Raw genomic sequence first — 19,039 nt, 5'->3', positions numbered from 1 at the left:
CTGCTCTCGATATCTCACAGATAAACATTTTCTACTCTGCTGTTTTGGTAGGACAGGCATTGAATAGGTCTGTAAAAAGCAAACTGTTTTTTTAATTCCCTCCCCCTACCCTGTTGCTAATGAAGCCCTCACTTTAAAACCTGAGTTCAATCAGAAAAGTAAAAAAAAATGAGATCTATATTAGTGACACCAGGAAAAAAGGAGAAGCTAGAAAAAGAAACAAGTGTTGCTTGGAGAAGAGAATGGAGGCCTGCTACATTGAGAGTCAAATGGATGAAAAGAAGTGAGCTTAGTGTTTGTTCATCATAGTTCGAATCTCTGGCAAGCAGCCTGCTGTAACTCTAAGGCTAAGTAGGCATTTGGACATTTGCTCTGCGTGAACCTTCTTTACAATGTAATCTGTCAGAAAATAGCTACAGCAATTACAATATCCCTATTCTCATTTAATTAGTATTTAAAAACCCTCCTAAAACAGCTCTTGAACAGATCAGCATTCATGAATATTAAATATATAGAATAAAGACTTACACATCTTTGCTGCCCTATAAAACCTTGATTTGTTTAAGTGAGTCACTTACATTTGTCAGAACTAGCACCAGTTATTTCTCAGCTGGATTCTAACTTCTTTCAAATAAACTTGCTTCCTACTCAGAGTTGCAAACTCCAGGTTTGCATATTATGACAGGGCTATTGGTATATTGGTCCTGCTCTAGGAGATGAAGAGGAAAAGCACATCACCTGACAGCGATTTATGACATCCATTAGATGGGCAAAGGCCAAACTTCCCTCCACTCAGGAATGCAGACATGCATCTTAAAGTTTTTTTTCTCTCTTCCTCATTGTCCTATTTGATTAGATCATTATCAGGCATACAAAGGATACTTGTTGCCACAAAAGCTCCACTGTATTTAATCTGTGATTAAAGTCATCATGTGAAAAATATCCAGATTTTCATCTTGCATTAATAAGGCACGGAATCAGTTCTATGCTATGCAGTCTAGAAACCGACAGGGGCGCTGGAACAATTTGTATAGTGGGGGTGCTGAGACCCTTTGAACCAAACTGTGAACTCTGTACATGATGGAAACCACTTAAGGGGGTGCGGCAGCACCCCCAGCTCCCCTAGTTCCAGCACCTGTGTGTGCCAATTACAATTTGGTTCAAAATACGTATGAGTTTTATTAGGAAAAGTTTTGTGGGATTTTGTGTGTTTTACAAAGTTTATTTGATAGAACGTTGTTTACAGGCCATGATTCAGCAAAGCACTTAAGCACACGCTTGGGAACTCAAGCGTGTGCTTAAGTGCTTTGTATTAAGGAGGATCATGCACTTTTCACCTGGAGGAATGTTAGTAATTGGTACACAGGAATAGAGATAGGGAACACTGTAGTCTAGACCAAAAAATGAGGTTTTTGTTAACTAAATAAATTTTTCTAAATCTTTATATTAATAGTATTGTTTTCATTATTTTTTTTTAAAGATTTTTGTTTAGGTTCAAATAGTGTTGTGCAGCAGAAGTTTGTAGCATAGACCAAGCCTCAAACCCTAAGTTTAAAATAGGCCTTATGGTTGGTCCCCTGCATAGGGTGACTTTCACCCTTACATTAGTAAGGGAGGAATACATGGGGTCAGATCCAGAGGTGGTGTAAATATACAGGTTTTTGACTTTGGTTTATATGAAGATTTGGCTCATGAGTTTAACCTGACTGAATCCTTTCACTTGGTATTTCTCTGTGTTCTTTATGGAACCTTAAAAATAATTATTGTCTCTTTGTAATTACCTAAATGTAACTGGAAGTGAAGAACGGGATACGTAACAGGTTTCAGAGTGGTAGGCGTGTTAGTCTGTATCAGCAAAAAAGAATGAGGAGTAGTGGCACCTTAGAGACTAACAAATTTATTTGGGCATAAGCTTTCATCTCTAAAACCCACTTCATCAGATGCATGCAGTGGAAAATACAGTTGGAAGATATATATACACACACAGAGTGTTGTATATTTGGTTGTCATGGTTTTTGTTGCTATGGCAACTGAGTTAGATTATTATGGGTTAGCTCAGCCAGCTTCAGCCGGCTGAGTGAGCTCTCTGTCTCTGTAAATAAAATGGTGGTTTTGTTAGCTGTCTGCTGTCTGGCCTCAACTGATTTCTTCCTAAACCGGCTCCCCCCAAGGATATAACACAGAGAACATGAAAAAATGGGTGTTGCCATACCAACTCTAACAAGACTAATCAATTAAGGTGGGCTATTATTAGCAGGAGAAAAAAAAACTTTTGTAGTGATAAATCAGGATGGCCCATTTCAAAACAGTTGACAAGAAGGTGTGAGTAACAGTTGGGGGGAAAATAGCATGGAGAAATTTTTTTCTTTGTGTAATGACCCATCCACTCCCAGTCTTTATTCAAGCCTAATTTAATGGTGTCCAGTTTGCAAATTAATTCCAATTCTACAGTTTCTCATTGGAGTCTGTTTTTGAAGTTGTTTTTTTGTTGTTGGAGAATTGCAACTTTTAGGTCTGTAATTGAGAGACCAGGGAGGTTGAAGTGTTATAATTCTTGACATCTGATTTGTGTCCATTTATTCTTTTGCGTAGAAACTGTCCAGTTTGCCCAACGTACATGGCAGAGGGGCATTGCTGGCACATATCACATTGGTAGATGTAAGTGTGCTTATATGATATCCTCCCTCAAACATTCTCTGCTTAAAAACATAAAGACAGAACATGTTTCAGTGAAACCTACTTTGCTTAGATTAAATGCAAACCGCAGCATAAAAATGGGGATCGCTGCATCCCATTTAAACCTATTCACATTGCATTCTTGTGTAATTCAACATGTGGGCCAAGGTCTCATCTTGTTTCCACCATTGTAACCCCATTGACGTTCATACAGCTGCAAAGGAGAACATGAGATTTGGCCCAGTGCAGCTATATTTAGAGATCACCACCCCTAACGTCTTAGACACTGGGAGAAAGATATACAGAGTCAAGCAATTAAATAGATTCATTGTACAAATAGGGAGGCTCAGAAACATGGAAAGAGGAATAGTGTCACAACCCAGTGGCCCCCTCCCTCAGGGGGGTCCCCCGGGGAGGCAAGTCAGCATTGTATGTTACTAACGCTGTTGCAAGCTTCACAAGGCATTGTGAGTGTGGAGTGGAAGGTTCCTTTGCAGGTTGCGGGAGGCCGAAGAGAGCAGAGAACGGGTTAAGTCGACACTTCAGCTAGCCCAGTCCGAAGATAAGTTGCTGGCCCCAGTCCAAGGTCACAGCCCTTGACAAGCAGTCTGCAGCTGTGTTCCTATCTTAGCCAACCCCAGCCAGCCATGAGAAAAGGAGAAGTAAATTGAGCAGGATTGCAGAGATTGCAAAAAACAAGTGGGACAGCGAAGGCCAGCCTAGGGGAAAACAATCGTTTTCGCATCCCTGAAGCCAGTGTGTTTTGGGAAAGCTGAGAAAGCCACAGAAAGCCAGTATGGACTGGTACAAAGAGCACGAGGGACAGAGGTCCCTGGACAAAACGCCCCCAGAAGAACCCAGAGCTTAAAACCCTCCTGAAAGCCAAAGCAAATCGGAGATCAACAGCGGACCCTGGACGACCCATGCACAGGACAAGAACTCCCATCCACCCTTCCCCCTCTTCTTCTTATGTTACACCCAAGCTTGGCCAGCCTCGGGTAGTGCAGGTGTGAGTACGAAAGTGGGTTAGGATTTGGGGCACTAACACTTTCTTCCTTCCTCTGAGTGACATGGGGAACCCCCAGCACTCTCCGCTGTTATTTTATTAATAAAAGCTTTAAAATTTAATCACTTGGTGTGCTCCTCCATCTCCTCCCCTAAAGATCTTGCAGCCTCAGCCTGATCACCTGATGGCCCAGGCAGATTGGTAACATAAATCTGTCACAATAGTTTGTACAATTGGGGCCAAATTTTGCCTCCTACAAGGTGATGGTACACTAGGAAAGATGTGCATTATTCAAGCAGTGTTGCCTGGATTCATTATGCCTTTGAAAAATATACAGACTCCACTGATGCCACGAGGACTTATCTAGGAATTGATTCTAGCTACATATTTGAGAAAGCATAGCTAGCTTCTCTGCCAGGGCGGCGTGGGGGAGTCCATAGTCTACCATCAGCCATGAGGGGGCATGTCTGGGAGTATCCTGGCAGCCCTTGCTCATCCCCAACATGCCCAGCAAATGGCCTTGCAGACAAATTCTGGCTGCACCTTACGTGAGAGTTGTAGGATGGAAAAGGGCTCCTTCACCTTTTCTGCTTGCCTAGTATACCGGTGCAGGGCCAGCCCAAGTCAACTCTGTAGCTGCTGGGGTTCACCCAGAATTAACATCATTTTAAATGATTCTGCATCTTAAGACTTCCCTTTAAACATTAACTGCCATCAGCAAGTTGAAAAACACTGACTAAAACCATGACCCCATCCTGGGCCATGCAGCAGCCACTTTGCCCCCCATAGCATTGGGGCTAAGTGGCCCTAAAGCCAGGAAGATCATCCTCTTTTAGGAAGTTCTTTCACAGAGCTAGTGCAGCGGTTCCTGCTCTTTCTTTTGGCACAGGGGGGATAGCTGGGAAGAAGAGCGCAACAACGTCTACACCATTCTAGGGCTCACTGCTGTTTTGGCTTGATGGTAGAGCAATCAGAAGGTTGCTCTAACTCAGAGTCAGTCGGCCAGTCTGGTCCTCCAGTGTATTAGGGGAGCAAAGAACATGGCTTACAGGCGACATACACCCTCTTCTCCCAAGGTGGGCTATGCACTCCCCAGCTGCAGTCAAGGATCAAGGCCACTGAGTCCTATTCAGGAAAATAAAGTATTTACTGTCCAATATTTGCAACAATTTCTATATTAAACTCTGCTGTGTAGTCTGCAATGGTTCTTAGGCTACACACTCCAAAAAAAGCGGTGGGATTCACAAAAGCCCCTTCTTCAAATACATATCTGCATACCTTATATGTTCCACATACAGCACAGAAACCATGTAGCCATTAATATTTTATGAAAATTATGTGCAGTAGCGGGGCTTAGTTTTCATAAGCATTAGAATCCAATTGGAAAAAATTGCGGGAGAAGGGGGCCGGTATTCGTTCGTATTTGTAAAAAACACACATTAAATATAAACAGAACAAAATGTGATATTTTAAATAAGAAATGGGCAGCAGAAATGAATCCAAATTCAGATTAAGCCAGGATTCACAGTTGGAGATACACAGAAGAGCCATTCTATGTGATAACACTGAGATCTAGTAAGCTGTTCTGGCAGATTTTTTTGGAGGAGCGGGAATCTCTACTTCAGTATATATATGGCTCCTGTTATGATAGCATTTGAGCACAGCTGTGAGTGTCTCGTATTCTCACTACACTCTTGTGAAGCAGGAATGAATTGTTCCCATTTTCAGTTGGGGAACTGAAGTGTAGTAGGGCACATCAAGCAGCTTATCCAAAGAGACAGGCAGTTGCGGGGTGGAGAGTCAGGGCTGATCCATGAGCTGAACCAGGTCTCAACTCCCAGTCCACTGACCTACCTAAGCATACTATTCTTCCTGCCCAGAAATACAATTAATAGCTGCTTAAAACAGTCCAACTGATATTGCATTAATAAAGGAAGGAGAAGAAGGAGGGCAGAAAGGCTGGAGTATTTTCAGGTGAAGGGAGAGCAGATACATAGTACTCTCCCACCCTTCCAGGGAACCCACAGAAGGATCTGCCTCGCCGTGCACCACAAACACACACACATTTGGGACTCGTGTGTTTGGAAGGGTAATGGCAGGCTGTGGAACCAGACAATCTTGCAGCATGTACTTTTTATGTAATGGTGATTTACTGAGCTTACATCTGTGCATTAACTCTCCTTTGCATTGCCCAGTCTTCCCTGGAGTGGGAGGTGGGGGAAAAGAGGGCCACAGTGACAGAAAAGAGGCGTACAGGCACACTGTCTGTGATAGGGGGTTAATGGCAGACTGCATAAGAGCTTGAGCTCCACAGGACTTCCCCAAGATCTAAATATAGGGAGCTCAGCTTCCCAGTCTTGCCCACCTTCATGAATCCCCAACCCTGCCCCTTGGGGGAGCCACAAGAGGAACTTCATGGAGTTACAGAATCCATGGGGGCCTTTCCAAGATGGACCATGAGAGCTGGGATTGCTTTTGTTCAAGGCACGCTAAAAATTTTGTTCGCAGTGTTATTGTAGCTATATTGGTCCCAGGCTATTAGAGAGACAAAGTTGGCAGGTAATACTTTCTATTGGACCAACTTCTGTTGGTGAAGGAGACGAGCTTTCAACCTACAGAGAGCTCTTTGTCAGGTCACCTCACTTTCAAGATATTACCTCAACCACTTGGTCTCACTAAAAAGCTTGTCTGTTCTTACACTGTGGAAGAAGGGTTGAGTGGATTGCAATGCTTGTAAGGAGTCATTTGTGGTCAGGGATGAGTGTTCTGGACATTGGTCCAATTTGTAAGTTGCATGTATTTTTAATGATATTTTTGCTCCTGGGCCCATGGCTTTAGTTAGATGCACTTTAAACAAAATGAAAAGTAAGAAGTAACACATTGTAAAACATATCTCATAAATATGCGTTTTCCAGCGTTAGCCACCCTAGCAAGTCCTTTGTTGTGTATTTTTGCATTACAACAAAACCATTGGCTTTCAATCTGAGCAAATTGAAGGAGAAGAATACAGCAAGTGAGGATTCTGCATAGTGACAATACAGGAATAACTCTAAGAGCTATTAGCAGGTACACACAGTGCTCAGTCTCACGATGTTAATTTTCCACTTCTTTTTGTAGGACTATTGAAACAGTGAAAAAGCACACAAAGCACATACAATACAGTGTTAATTGCTAGTGATTAGCCACTGTTCCAAAATGCTGATAGCAGCATGTGGACCTTTAGGCAGATTGCCATGTAAAGGTGAGCAAATAATTCATAGCAAGTTTATTGAATGGATTTAACCTTGATTTCTTTTCATGAAGAGAGCACGAGGAGTTTATTATTTTTCTCAAATTAAGTTATTTCAGTTATTTCTGCAAATATTTAATATCAAGTTTGTTCCCAGGTGGTTTGTTGCAAGGTTTCATTACGGAAAATGTTAGCTCTATTGGTTGATTTTAATTGGACCTAAGATACATGGTATTACAACACTATAGCTAAATTGGTATACATTCACACTCATAAATTGGACCATCTCTCTCTTAAAATTAATTTAGTTGTTTACCCCATGACTGCTATTAGAAGGTTATTCCAAAACCTCATTATTCCAATGGTTAGAAACCTTCTTCTGATTTCCAACCTGAATTTGTTCATGGCCAGTTTATACCCATTTATTTGTATGCCAACATTGTCCATTAGCTTAAATAGCTCTTCGCCCTCCCCAGTATTTATCACACACTTCTCCCCTGATGTACTTACAGAGAGCAATCATATTCCCACTCAGTCTTCGTTTTACCAGGCTAAACAAGCCAAGTTATTTTAATGTCCTTTTGTAAATTAGGTCCTCTATTTCCCTGATCATTCTAACAGCTCTTCGCTGTACCTGTTCCAGTTTGAATTCTGGCGCCCAGAACTGTACACAGTATTCCAAACCAGTGCCTTGTACCATAGCATTATACGTCTGTAGCTATAATGGAAATGCCTCACCTGATGGATCTTAGGATCGTGTTTGCTTTTTTGCAGCAACATTGCATTGGTGGCGCATAGTCATTTGTGATTGCCCAACACTCCCAGGTCTGTCGTCTTCTTTTTTCCTTTCCAAGTGATGAGTCTCTAGCTTGTGACAGAAATTTTATAATTAGACCCTAAAAGTGCATGATCTCACACTTTGTACTATTAAATTTCATCCTGTTTTTGTTGCTGCAGTCTTCAAGTTCATCCAGTTCTTCCTGTATAATATTCTGATCCTCCTCTGTATTAATAATGCCTCCCAACCTTGAATCACCACCAAATTTCATTGGCACATTCCTACTTTTTCTGCCAATATTAATAAAAATATTAAATAAAAGTGCTCTCAAGACCAGTCCTTGAGGAACTCCACTCTCTCCAGTCCGAAAGTTCACCTGTCAGCACAACCCAGTGCCTTCCTCCTTTTAGCCAGTTCCTTTACCACCTTGCAATTCCTGTACTAATCCTTATCTTCTTAGTTAAATTAATAATTTCCCATGTGGTACCATGTCAGTCCAAGTATATTACTTACTGAAGTCCAAGTATATTAGATTTATTGCATTTCCTTTATCTAAAAAAATCAGTTTTCTTAAAGAAAGATATTTGGTTAGTTTGGCATGATCTACCTTTGGTAAACCTATGTTATATTACATCTCTTTCTCCATTTACCTCCATTCATTTAACTATTCTTTCCTTTAAAATTTGTTCCAAAGCCTTGCATACTGCTGAGGTCAAACGAATAGGTTTGTAATCACCCAGATCACTTCCCCCCCACACCCCTTTCTTAAATATAGGTATGACATTAACTGTTCTCCAGTCATATAGCCCCACACTCAAATAGGAAGATAAATCCTTGCTACTGGAATGGCAACCTCCTGTGACAGTTCTTTTAGTATTTTGGGATGGAAATTTGAAACCTTAAGCTCTTCCAGTTTTCTTCCACTTCTGATTTGGTAATTTCCATCTCTATACACATCAGCAGCAGCCATCTTGCCTATGTGCTAGAATATCATCGTTATTGAAAGCCAAGCCAAAGCATTCATTTAATTTTGGGGCCATAACTCATGCAGTTAAGTGGGAAATTTTTGTAATATTTTTATGAAGTGTATTCGTGCCCCAGTTTCCCCTATGTGCTGCATTTTGAATGGCAAGGATGGAGAGGGACCATTTGCTCCTGGGGCAGATTAAGACACAGGTGTGAATGGCACCTAGCTGTCTAGGACTAAATGGGTCATTGGAAAGGGACTTGCTGAGGCTGACCCCATATCAGTATAGAATCCATGAAAACAATGGCAAATCCAGTCACTGGGACATCTGCTCCTAGCAAACAATGGCTATATAGACTGACCCACCTCTCTTCAGGAAGTTGAGCAGCATTTCCCCCAAAGGACTGAGAGGTGGAAGTTTAAGTGTGATCTACAGGAGGCAGTCGAGGCACACCTGGGAGTCTGAAGACGGTGGTCAGACAGATGGATAGACAGAGCTTTGACAAAGAGGGTTCACTTCTTCACTACAGCTTTGTTGGGCTCCGACTACCCAGAATGGGCTATACTTTAACCTTCATTTCTCTATACTAACCTCTGGACTTCCTTTGCTGTGTTCAGTTGACTAATAAACCCTTCTGTTTTGATATGGCTGTGTGAGTGTCCCTGCAAATGCGTGCAGAAATGTTTTGATCCCTGAAGAACGTACAAGTCTCCTTCAGGAGCCTACTTCAGATGGATTCGCTAAATGGAGTTCACAGTGTGAAGCAGGAGTGCTGAAGGCTCAGATGTCCAGTGTAAGAAGGTTGTGAAGCTGCAGGGCTCATCCTGGAGAAAGAGTGAAACACCCACCCCCCTGGGGGGCAGAAGGGCGCATCTGGTGCATTGAAAGGTCTCCTCCTAGAGACTGTTCCAAAGATGGGGACATAACACCAATCCTGTGGATCCATGACACCTAGATCATTAATCTCCTTCCCACCCACAGTGTATAGCAGCCTAACCTCATCCATCATTATTCTCTTGTTATTTATATAACTAAAAATCTCTTAATGCAGTTTACCTTGGGAATAGTCCGATATCTTGTTTGAATGGCACAAAACCCATGATCCTGTCCTATCCTTGCTGACCAACAAGTGAGAGAAGTAAAAGCTTTGTAAACCTCTCCTCTCACAGCTCTCTGGCTGGGATGAAAGAATGAGGCTAGGAAATGCCTCATTGTTAAGGAGAGCTATTCAACATCACATGTCCTGGGATATGATGTAGAAAGAACCTGAGTTTTTAGTCCCTGGACCACTTCCTGTGTCCTATAATCAAGGCCTACGTACCCCATGGCAAACTGGACCTAAATTCTGTGGCAAGGTCCCTTAATTCTTAGATTGTGAGCGATCAGTGGGTAGGGACGGTCTTTATGCTATGTGTTTGCACAGGGCCTTATACAATGGGGCCCTGATTAAGGTTCATAGATACAGCTGCAATAGAAATAATAAATAACAGCTACATCACTCTACTGTGGCAGACTGGATTCTTTAGTGCCTTCATTTAAATTACTGAAATGGAGATTTTAAATAAATATGAAAATGAATAATCCAATCAGTACAGTAGCTCGTGTTACTTACTTGTACATTAAAATTTGGTGTTCATTATGCTGCCCCCACAATTTCAGTTTCAAATGTGCTACAGGTTTTTGTATTGACAATCCCCAGATGCACTATAGAAAATTTCCAGGGCAAGATGGAGAGGACTGAAGAGCTGGAGTGGGGACATTTGGTGCTTTAAGCACTTTGAGAGGAACGAGAAGCAGTTTGTGGTTGTGGATGTTAGCTAGATGTTTATGTTTAGCTGATCTGCAGATGAAATTAATGTGGCATTGAAATTGTTGTCTGTTGGTTAATACAACTTGAGATTAATTGGTGCAGGCCAGGCCTTTCACAGTTATTGTTTTGGGTTGTCTGCACACTGAGGAGGAAAATACTCAGTTCATGTTTTCAAGGTTAATTTAACAGACTTGAGAGAGTAAAACAACAGATTCTGGAGCTCAGTTCTGCAGCAAGAGATGGGTTGTGCAGCAGTTTGTGGCTATGGAATACATGAGACCCTATCTATAATATATAGGTCTCTTTCTCATTTCCCCTTATTTGCTCTAGCATTGATGAGAAGTACATCTATAAATCATGGCAGGCATTGTCACACAATATCTTTAGTGTTAGGTAAGCTGAGACACTACATAGAAGACCAAGAAAAAGAAATTCTTTGTAGGAAGACTTGTGATGTTCTTGTTCAAACACAAAACATTATAAAATAGGACACTACTACTCACCCTACCAATGTTTCCTGAGAATACAACAAGATAAGCAGAGACAATTGACTTGTGAATCAAGTCTTTTCAGAGAAAAGATTCTCTAACACTGCAGTGGCAACCAACTACTGGAATTCAATTTCCTTCTCATCCATTTCAGCGAAATAGCTACGTTGCAGATCATGGGTGGTACGTGAACCTCCCCTTTGGGGGAAGCTAGCCCTCTAGCCCTGCCCCTTCTGCCAGAGGCCCCACCCCTTCCACCTCACTCGCCCGCCAGAGCCCCGAGTTCCCCTCCTCCCCATCGTGGCTGGAGGAGTCCAGGCTGAACCGCCCCAACCGCCGGCCCATCTTCTCTAGCTGCCCCAGGCCACTGGCCAGCCTGCCCTAGCAGCACCAGCCATCCCCAACCCCCAGGCCGCTGGCCAGCCCAAGCACCAAGCTGAGTCCCTGCCAGCTTCGGGGGGGAGAGGGAGCGAGGCAGGGCTGGATTAACTTTTTGTGGGCCTGGCGCTAAATATATTTGTGGGCCCCCCGGGTAATGATTCTAAAAGGGGCTGGGGGCAAAAGCACAGTGGGGCGGGAGCTAGGGTTGGTCCCTGGAGTAAGGGAGGGGCCAGGGGTAAACTGCAAGTGCAGCAGGGCTGGGGAGGGGGTAAACAGGCTCCCCCACCCCACCTCTGCCCACATAGAGTGGTAGCTACCTGGTTCTAGCCCATTCTCTTCCTCTCTCTGCACTGAACTGCCCCTCCTCCCACAGCAGCAGGACAGATTCTCTTCCAGCCCTCGGCACGGGGGGAGTGGGAGGAGCAGAGGCTAATGTGGTTACTCCTATAACCGGACTTTTAGTTTCCAGTCAGCACTGCTGACTAGACACTCAGGTCCTGTTTTCTACTGGAGTTTCCAGTCTAAAACTGGATACCTGGCAACAGAGCTGCCAGAAAAGCCTGGGGGTGTGGTGGGGAGACAAGCAATCATTTTAAAAAGTGGGGGGAAGCAAGTGGTGGGCGGGCTAGGGAGTGGAGAGGTGCTAGTGGGCAGGGCCATGTCTGCTGTACGGCCCAGGTAGGTTGGAGACTGTGGGGATCAGCTGACACAGTATCCCCAGCCCAGGTGATGTGACAGCCAGTGGTGGATTTAGACTTAGTGGGGCCCTGTGCTCAGCTTCATTTTTGGGGCCCCTCCTTGGGACCAAGCCAAGAAAAACAACCTGCTCTCTTATCTCCCCCTGGCCCCGTTTTTCATTCTTTTTTTCCTTCATTCTCTGCCTATAAGTAATAGCAAGTAAATGAAACTAAAGTCAGATACCTTGATTGTTCTTGTAGTCTAACTTATTTTTCCACAGTCCACTTGAAAAATCACAGAGGGTCTCGATGGTCCACTTAATGATCTTTCCAAATATTGTAAAAAAATGTTGGGGAGCAGGGTCTTGCCAGGAGCTAGGGTGAGGGGGGCTCAGGGTTGGGGCAGGAGGTTGGGGTGTGGAGCACTTACCTGGGACAGCTCCTGTTTGGTACGAGAGGTGCAGGTCGAAATGGGGAGGGGGTGCAGAAGCTCCCGTTTCGTGCTCAGGATGGAGCTGTGGGGGGGGGATGCAGGAGTCAGGCCATGGGGTGGGGGGGGCTGGGTATGTGTGGGGGATGCAGGAATCAGGGCAGGGGACGGGGTGTATGGGGGGGATGCAGGAGTCATGGCAGGGTGTGTGTGTGAGGGGGGGATGCAGGAGTCAGGGTGCGCAGGGGGCTGGAGGTATGCCCCGATTCCAGCCCCTTCCCCAAGGCCCCGCCCCCGCCTCTTTCCCTCCTCCTCTCTCCTGCAGCAAAAAGCTGATCAGCGGCAGGAAGAGAAGAAAGGAATGTAGCACACTGGGGGAAGACATGGGGGAGGAGCTTGGTTGCCGGCAGAGCCTGCCCTGCTGCAGCAGGAGCTTCAGGAGCCGGCAGCATCAAGCTTCTGCCCACACAGGAGGGAGTGGGGAGAGGCAGAGAAAAGCAGGCCGGGCTGGGCCCCTTTGGACCGTTGGCCAGGCACCATGGTAAATCTGGTACTGGAGCAAGGGCAGGGCCTTGGGGCAAAGCGTGGGTGGGACACGGGCTTGCCCCCTTGCCTATTATTATGCCTGCCACCCATGTTAGAGAGACAAGGTAGATAAAGTAATATGTTTTATTGGACCAACTTCTGTTGGTGAGAAAGACAAGGCACAGACCTACACAGAGGAAGAGCTCTGTGTAGCTCAAAAGCTTCTCTTTCTCACCGGCAGAAGTTGGTCCAGTAAAAGATGTTACCTCATCCAACTTCTTTCTCTAATTTCCTGGGGCTAAACCAGCTACAAACACTACATTTTAAAAAAGTTGTTGTTTAGCAAAATTTTTAACTTTGTACTAGAAGTTTCCTTTGAGTGGGAGGATGCTTTTTAATAAAAATATATAATTCATCTGGGATAAATTAAAATTACTGGTAATTTTTTCCATGAGGTACATTAGATAGGTCATTAGATTGCTAACAGCATTTACAGAAATCTAGGCTGGAAGCAAACAAGTATGCTTTGTGCTGAGCAAAATAAGAGTCTCTAATGTGTTGGGCAATTACCACAAATACAGCCATTAAAAATGATTTTTTCTTTAATAATGGCATTAAAGTAACTTATAAACATTGAAAATACAGTCACTGTAAATCTGCTGCTTCTGAAACATATTGGCCTGATTCTCCTCTGTTACTCACTTGTAAACCAGGAATAACTTCCATCAAGTAAATGGTTTCAAACCAGTGTGACACCAATATAAAGAAGAGGAGAATAGGCCACATTACCATTGCTGGAAGTGTCAATTCACATTAAGTATTTATCTTCTAGAAGTGGCCAAACACTATACAATCTAAGATATCATCATTGCCCCCAAAGAATTTGCCATTTAAGGCCCTGAATCTGCAAACACTTATGCACATGCTCATCTTTACTACCAAGACTTGCTCCATTAACTTCATGCATAAATGTTTTTAGGATCAGGGCTTATATCTGATATTGCAAAGAGTTAAACACACACACACCTTCATGTAAAGTGAGTAGTCCCAATGAGCTGAGTTCAGAGAGAGTATTCGCTGCATAAAGTTAAGTACCCATGTAAGTTCTTGCAGGATCAAGGCTGGAGAAGACAAGTGACACATGAAGAAGGCAAGGAGGATGAAGTATAGACTTTACATAATACATCTACACTTTCAATTTTAAGAATATTGTAACATCAGGGATGTCCAAAGGAATGAGGCAAGACCACATGGTCTAAAAATATCTAACACAACTTTAAGGCAGCCTCAACCCTCGCACAGCAGTGCCTGTTTGCCCTACAACTGGCAACACGACACCTCCCTCAAAAGAGCACATTGTTTCAATTCCTATTCCCCATGCCTCTCTGTCTCTCAAACCACACTCACCTCCAACCCAGCTAGTAGGGAAGGGGAACCCGTTACATTATTATATATAGAAAAGTACGTGCCAACAAACATTTTTAACTGGAGGTTACACCTGTAGAGAACCATCTCACCAGCTGTTAAATGGCAGTGGCAATCAATTTACAATTACAAAGCTCTGTAGCTGACTCAGCAGGGATCCTACAGATATCCCATCATGGGGCTCCATGTTGTCTGCAATGCTAAGAAAAACAGTGCTAGGTGAATGGATTTCTGTTATGCTTCTTTGTGGCAAGATCGATCAAAGTGTAGGCCGGTCAATGTTTTGTTTTCAAACCTCTCATCATGAAGAATTCACAGTGCAGGTAATTATGATGCCCTCTAGTCATAGTACTTCTAATGATGTCCAAGCACATTAATTATTGAAAACGAACTGTGAAGTAGCACAGTAGGCAGTGGATTGAGGAAGCTGAAGATCAAAGGGAGATGTCAAGGCGCTGATCCATGGCTCCTGAAAATTTGTTTTGCCTTTATTAGGTTAAACTAGCAGTAAATTAAATTACACAGGGACATTCCTTTGGTAATCAAAGGGAGAAAAGTGTGAGGAGACATGACCATTACCAAATGAAATTCACAGCTTCAAGAAGAGCAATTATAGCCTACAGATTGCTCATACTCCTCTTAATAACCTGAGATACAGACTGTCTTTGCAAAATATGTATTTGTTTTTCCCAGGTATCTTTTTATTTTGAGGGGGAAGGCACTAAGAATTTCAATTTCAGACCTAGGTCATAGAACCCATTTACCTATCCCTTCTTTTTAAAGATTGCACAGATCACTTCAACTTTGACATTTCCTGACTTTTGAATGCTTCAATGTGCAACATTACCATTCCAATACTGCAGGTATTATTAATGGAATTTATATAATTTGATAAAATTTATAAATTTAAAAAATGGATGGCAGGATTTATTTTGGAGGGGGTTTTTCTACATACAAGTCAATGTTTAAGTGGTCCTCTGAGATCCAACAGTTACTTACAATCACAATTTGGTTGTATCAAAATAAAATTAGCTAGTTCCAGTTTACAGGGGCCATGGGTCATTCTACAGAATCTAATGTTCTCAGTTAGACACAATTAACGTTCCAAAAGGCCATAAGCACTGGTTGATAAATAGAGTTGACTGCTAAGGAAGCTCATAGTGTTGCTTAACTAGCAAAATCTATAAACTTGCCAAGTTTCTGCCTTTATGATCAGAGCCTTGTCCTCACATATGCTCCTTTTCAATCCCTCAATATGTTAAGCAATAGAAAAGAGAGAAAAAACAATTCTACCAGGCTGTGATTTGTGTCCAAACCTTCATGAAATTAAAAATAAAATCATGTCTTGCATTCTGATCCATTGCCTCATGATGCACACACTTAACAGAGAGGTAACAAAATGTGGTTTTGGTTTAAAACAAAAAAAAACAAAAAAAAAACCCACAGATGAGTGGTTCCATTCACAATTGAAACCACTTTGCAGCTCATATTTTCCTTCCAACATTTAACATTTTCTTTGTAGCTTAACTAACTTTAATGTGGTGTTGTTTACAGGGCATTCTTTGGTGTCACTTTTTAATGTTTGAGAACAGAATCCAACCTACCTATATATTATAAATAGGTCTGGATGTCTCCACTGTCAGATATGCTCTGATGTTTCCTAAGTGTAGGAACAGTGATTTGAGGCTTGATCTTCTAAACTCCTTACTGCATGGGTAAGAAGTAAAAACACATTATCTGAGTCAGAGTCCTTGGCACTGGGATAGTAGTCAAATCTAAAGTTTTGTGATTTAGTTGTAGTCTACAACCTAATTAGTTTCTGTAATTTAGCCTTTTTTGTGTGTTTGCAGACTAACCACAAACAGACCTTTTTAAAATGACTTTATTCATTATTTGACATTTTTGAGCATTTTATCAACCTGTGAGTTCTTTACCAACAAATTGCTTCCATTTCTGATTATTCACAATTCTTTTGTGGCAAGTAATTGGCTGTCCCAATCAAATGGCATTGTTTCTGCACCCAGATAGTGCAGATATAGGACTTGTCGAGATGGGAAAACTGGCCATCAGTGCTTAGTATTGTAGCTTGCTGTAGCTATACTTGTCTAACTCCTTGTGCAGGTACTCTGGCCCAGAATAAAAGGGATTTTATTTCAGTAAAATTGCTCTGATTTATTCTGGTAGGTAACAAGGTGGGTGAGGTAATATCTTTTATTGGACCAACTTCTGTGGTTGAGAGAACCTTTTTTTCGGGGGGGGGGGTGAGTAATTAAAGTGGAGAGATGACTTAGAATAAAGTTGCTCTGGTTCTGGAATAGAATGCCCACCCAGGGCTGGTATAGCTATAGTGACATAACTACACCACTAATGGTCTGACAGTCATTTTCCCTGTGTAGACAAGATGGAAAACTCTTAACAGATGCAGAATAATTCAAAGAGCTTTCAAGATGGCCATGCAGAATGAGCACATTTGCCAGAATATCTGCAAGGCTTGTATTAATGCTCACAGAAGATAAATAAAAACTGTTGAGTGAAGCTGATGTGTATCAATGGCTTTTATTCAAATGAATGCTCACAAATACACTATTGCAGTATTTGTCCCACTCTAGTCAGAGCTTGTTTAAATTTCATGGAATTCAGGGGCAGATGCAAACATTTGGGTTGGCCCCAAAAGGGGGGTGGGGTGGGGAAGAGGGAGTGCATTTCATACCGAGACTGGCACTCACTTCTCAGTTTGCAAAGTGGAACTGAGACAATAGTATCTGCTCCACTTGCATTGTTCCCTATGTTCCTTTAATCTGCTTTGCTTCTTGAGAATCTTTCTGGCTTTAGACCAGTCCTACCAAAGTATTGTCCTGAGAATTGTTATAAACTAAAACAGTCACAAATATTTGTATTCTAGGAGTAGCTGAGCATTAAAACATCTGGGGTAATTCTGCCCTCCCACCCCCCAATCTTTATCTAATTTAGGGTCTTCTGCAGCTGCCAGCCACCATTGTACTTGAATTCCTGAAGGCCCCTTCCTGCAACTGCTTAGACCCTGATCCTGCAAAGATTTACACACATGCTTCTCCATACACACTGGGTCATTCCATTGACTTCAATGTTCAAAATTCTTCCAAGTCAAGCATGGGCATAAGTGTCTGCAGCATGATTGGGCCCTTGCATGAGAGTAACTTTACTCACTTGAGTAGTCCTACTATTACAATGGAACATGAGCCAATGTTTGCAGGTTCCTTCTGTCCCCAACCCACAGTCAGATCCACCTAGGTGGATCCCTGTGTGCTGGTATGGGGAATCAAGTCAGTGAAGGCTATGCCCAGATGGATTCAGTTGCAGAATTGGGCCTAAAAACCAACCTGTGTTACTTTTAGTTTCTAGAGTGCAGATCGTGCAAACACCTTGCCACATTAGTAACTTTACACATGCTAGTACTAGTTTGCATGTTCGCAGGATCAGGTTCTGGAAGTAAAATCTATTCTAAATTCATCAGTTGGGTATGCTTTTTGTGGTATTTTAGCTTAACAATAGCTTCATGTTTTGTTAAATAAATAGAAAAAAACTGCAAGCTTCTGTTCTATGACAGGCTAGGCACCTTTATTTTTCTTTTAAAAAGGAATTAAGAATTAAATAAAAATTGTGCAAAATATTTGAAACCCTCTTAATGCCACAATTTCACCGTCTGTTAATTCATGAAAGTGTTTCAGTTCTAAGAAAAACAAGCATAGTTATGCATTGTTTGATCAAAAAGGGGACGAAAAATGTAATGTAAGCCAAAACTGAACACTTTTAAAATGAAGATCAAATTTTGCATTAAAATGAGCAGCACTTTCCATTTTTCATATTTTAAAGTAGAAATAACCATTTTGTGAAGCTTTCAGGGAAAGTAAATTTGGGGACTGAAGAGTCCCCTTAGAACAAAACTGAAAATACTTTACCCCATGAATTTTAACTAATAAACCCCATTTATAAGTATTTATGTCTTCATATTCTTCTTGATCTCTCTGCTGCTTTGGACAGTCAGACAATCCCCTCTCTCTCTTCCTTCTCAGCCGCCACCCCCTTTCCCTGCCTGGCTTTCTGTGACTGCTCTGGATTCATCCACCCTCCTTCTGCCAAGAGTCCCCAAAGGCTCCAAACTTGAGAGATCTCATCTCCCTTTCTACTTTCTTCCTCAAATTATCCTTTCCCCTGGGTTCAGCTTTCATTTGTAAGATAATCACTCTCAAATATAACCCTTAGTTTAGTTCAGCCCTATATCCCTGGCTTGCTTTCTGTATCTCCTCTATCCTTTCTTCTCTCATCCTATTCTCTTTGTCAGGCAACACCTACTGTCCTCCTAGTGACCCAAACTTGGCACCTTGGAATCATTTATGACTCTACTTCCTTCTCCTCCTTTTACATTCAGGCATTAGACAAATCCTGCCCCTATTTTCTAACATCTCTAAAAAAATCTTTTCCTCCCAATCCTTACTGCTAAGAATGTCCATGCTGTGCTAATTTCCAGCCTTTACTGCAATCACCTTTAGGCATGAGGCTCCCCAGCTCCCATCTCTCTTTCTCCAGTGCATCCAAATGCAGCAGCAGCAAAGATTATTTTGCTTATGTGCTGCTTTGACAGTGTCTTCAACCTTTTCTACATTGGT

General features: G+C 42.4%; 1 long non-coding RNA gene across 3 annotated transcripts in view; it reads right to left on the bottom strand.

Annotated features, from left to right (window-relative positions):
* Positions 1–3,817: 3,817 nt before the first annotated feature.
* Positions 3,818–19,039, bottom strand: part of LOC123377786 — a 62,759-nt gene continuing 47,537 nt past the window's right edge. Inside the window, exons 1-3 of one of the 3 annotated variants that reach the window (XR_006582329.1) lie at positions 13,995–14,091; positions 7,650–7,779; positions 3,818–4,807 (exon numbers count right to left, since the gene is read on the bottom strand). This is a non-coding gene — a long non-coding RNA (uncharacterized LOC123377786). Of the gene's footprint in view, positions 4,808–7,649; positions 7,780–9,713; positions 9,977–13,994; positions 14,092–19,039 lie in introns of those variants that run through there. The other 2 variants (XR_006582328.1, XR_006582330.1) reach the window with 2 other exon arrangements.

This window comes from Mauremys mutica, chromosome 9 (genome assembly GCF_020497125.1).
Source record: "Mauremys mutica isolate MM-2020 ecotype Southern chromosome 9, ASM2049712v1, whole genome shotgun sequence".
Taxonomy (NCBI): Eukaryota; Metazoa; Chordata; order Testudines; family Geoemydidae; genus Mauremys; species Mauremys mutica.
Note: the sequence above shows the minus strand (reverse complement) of the source record. Positions and strands in the feature narration are given on the sequence as shown.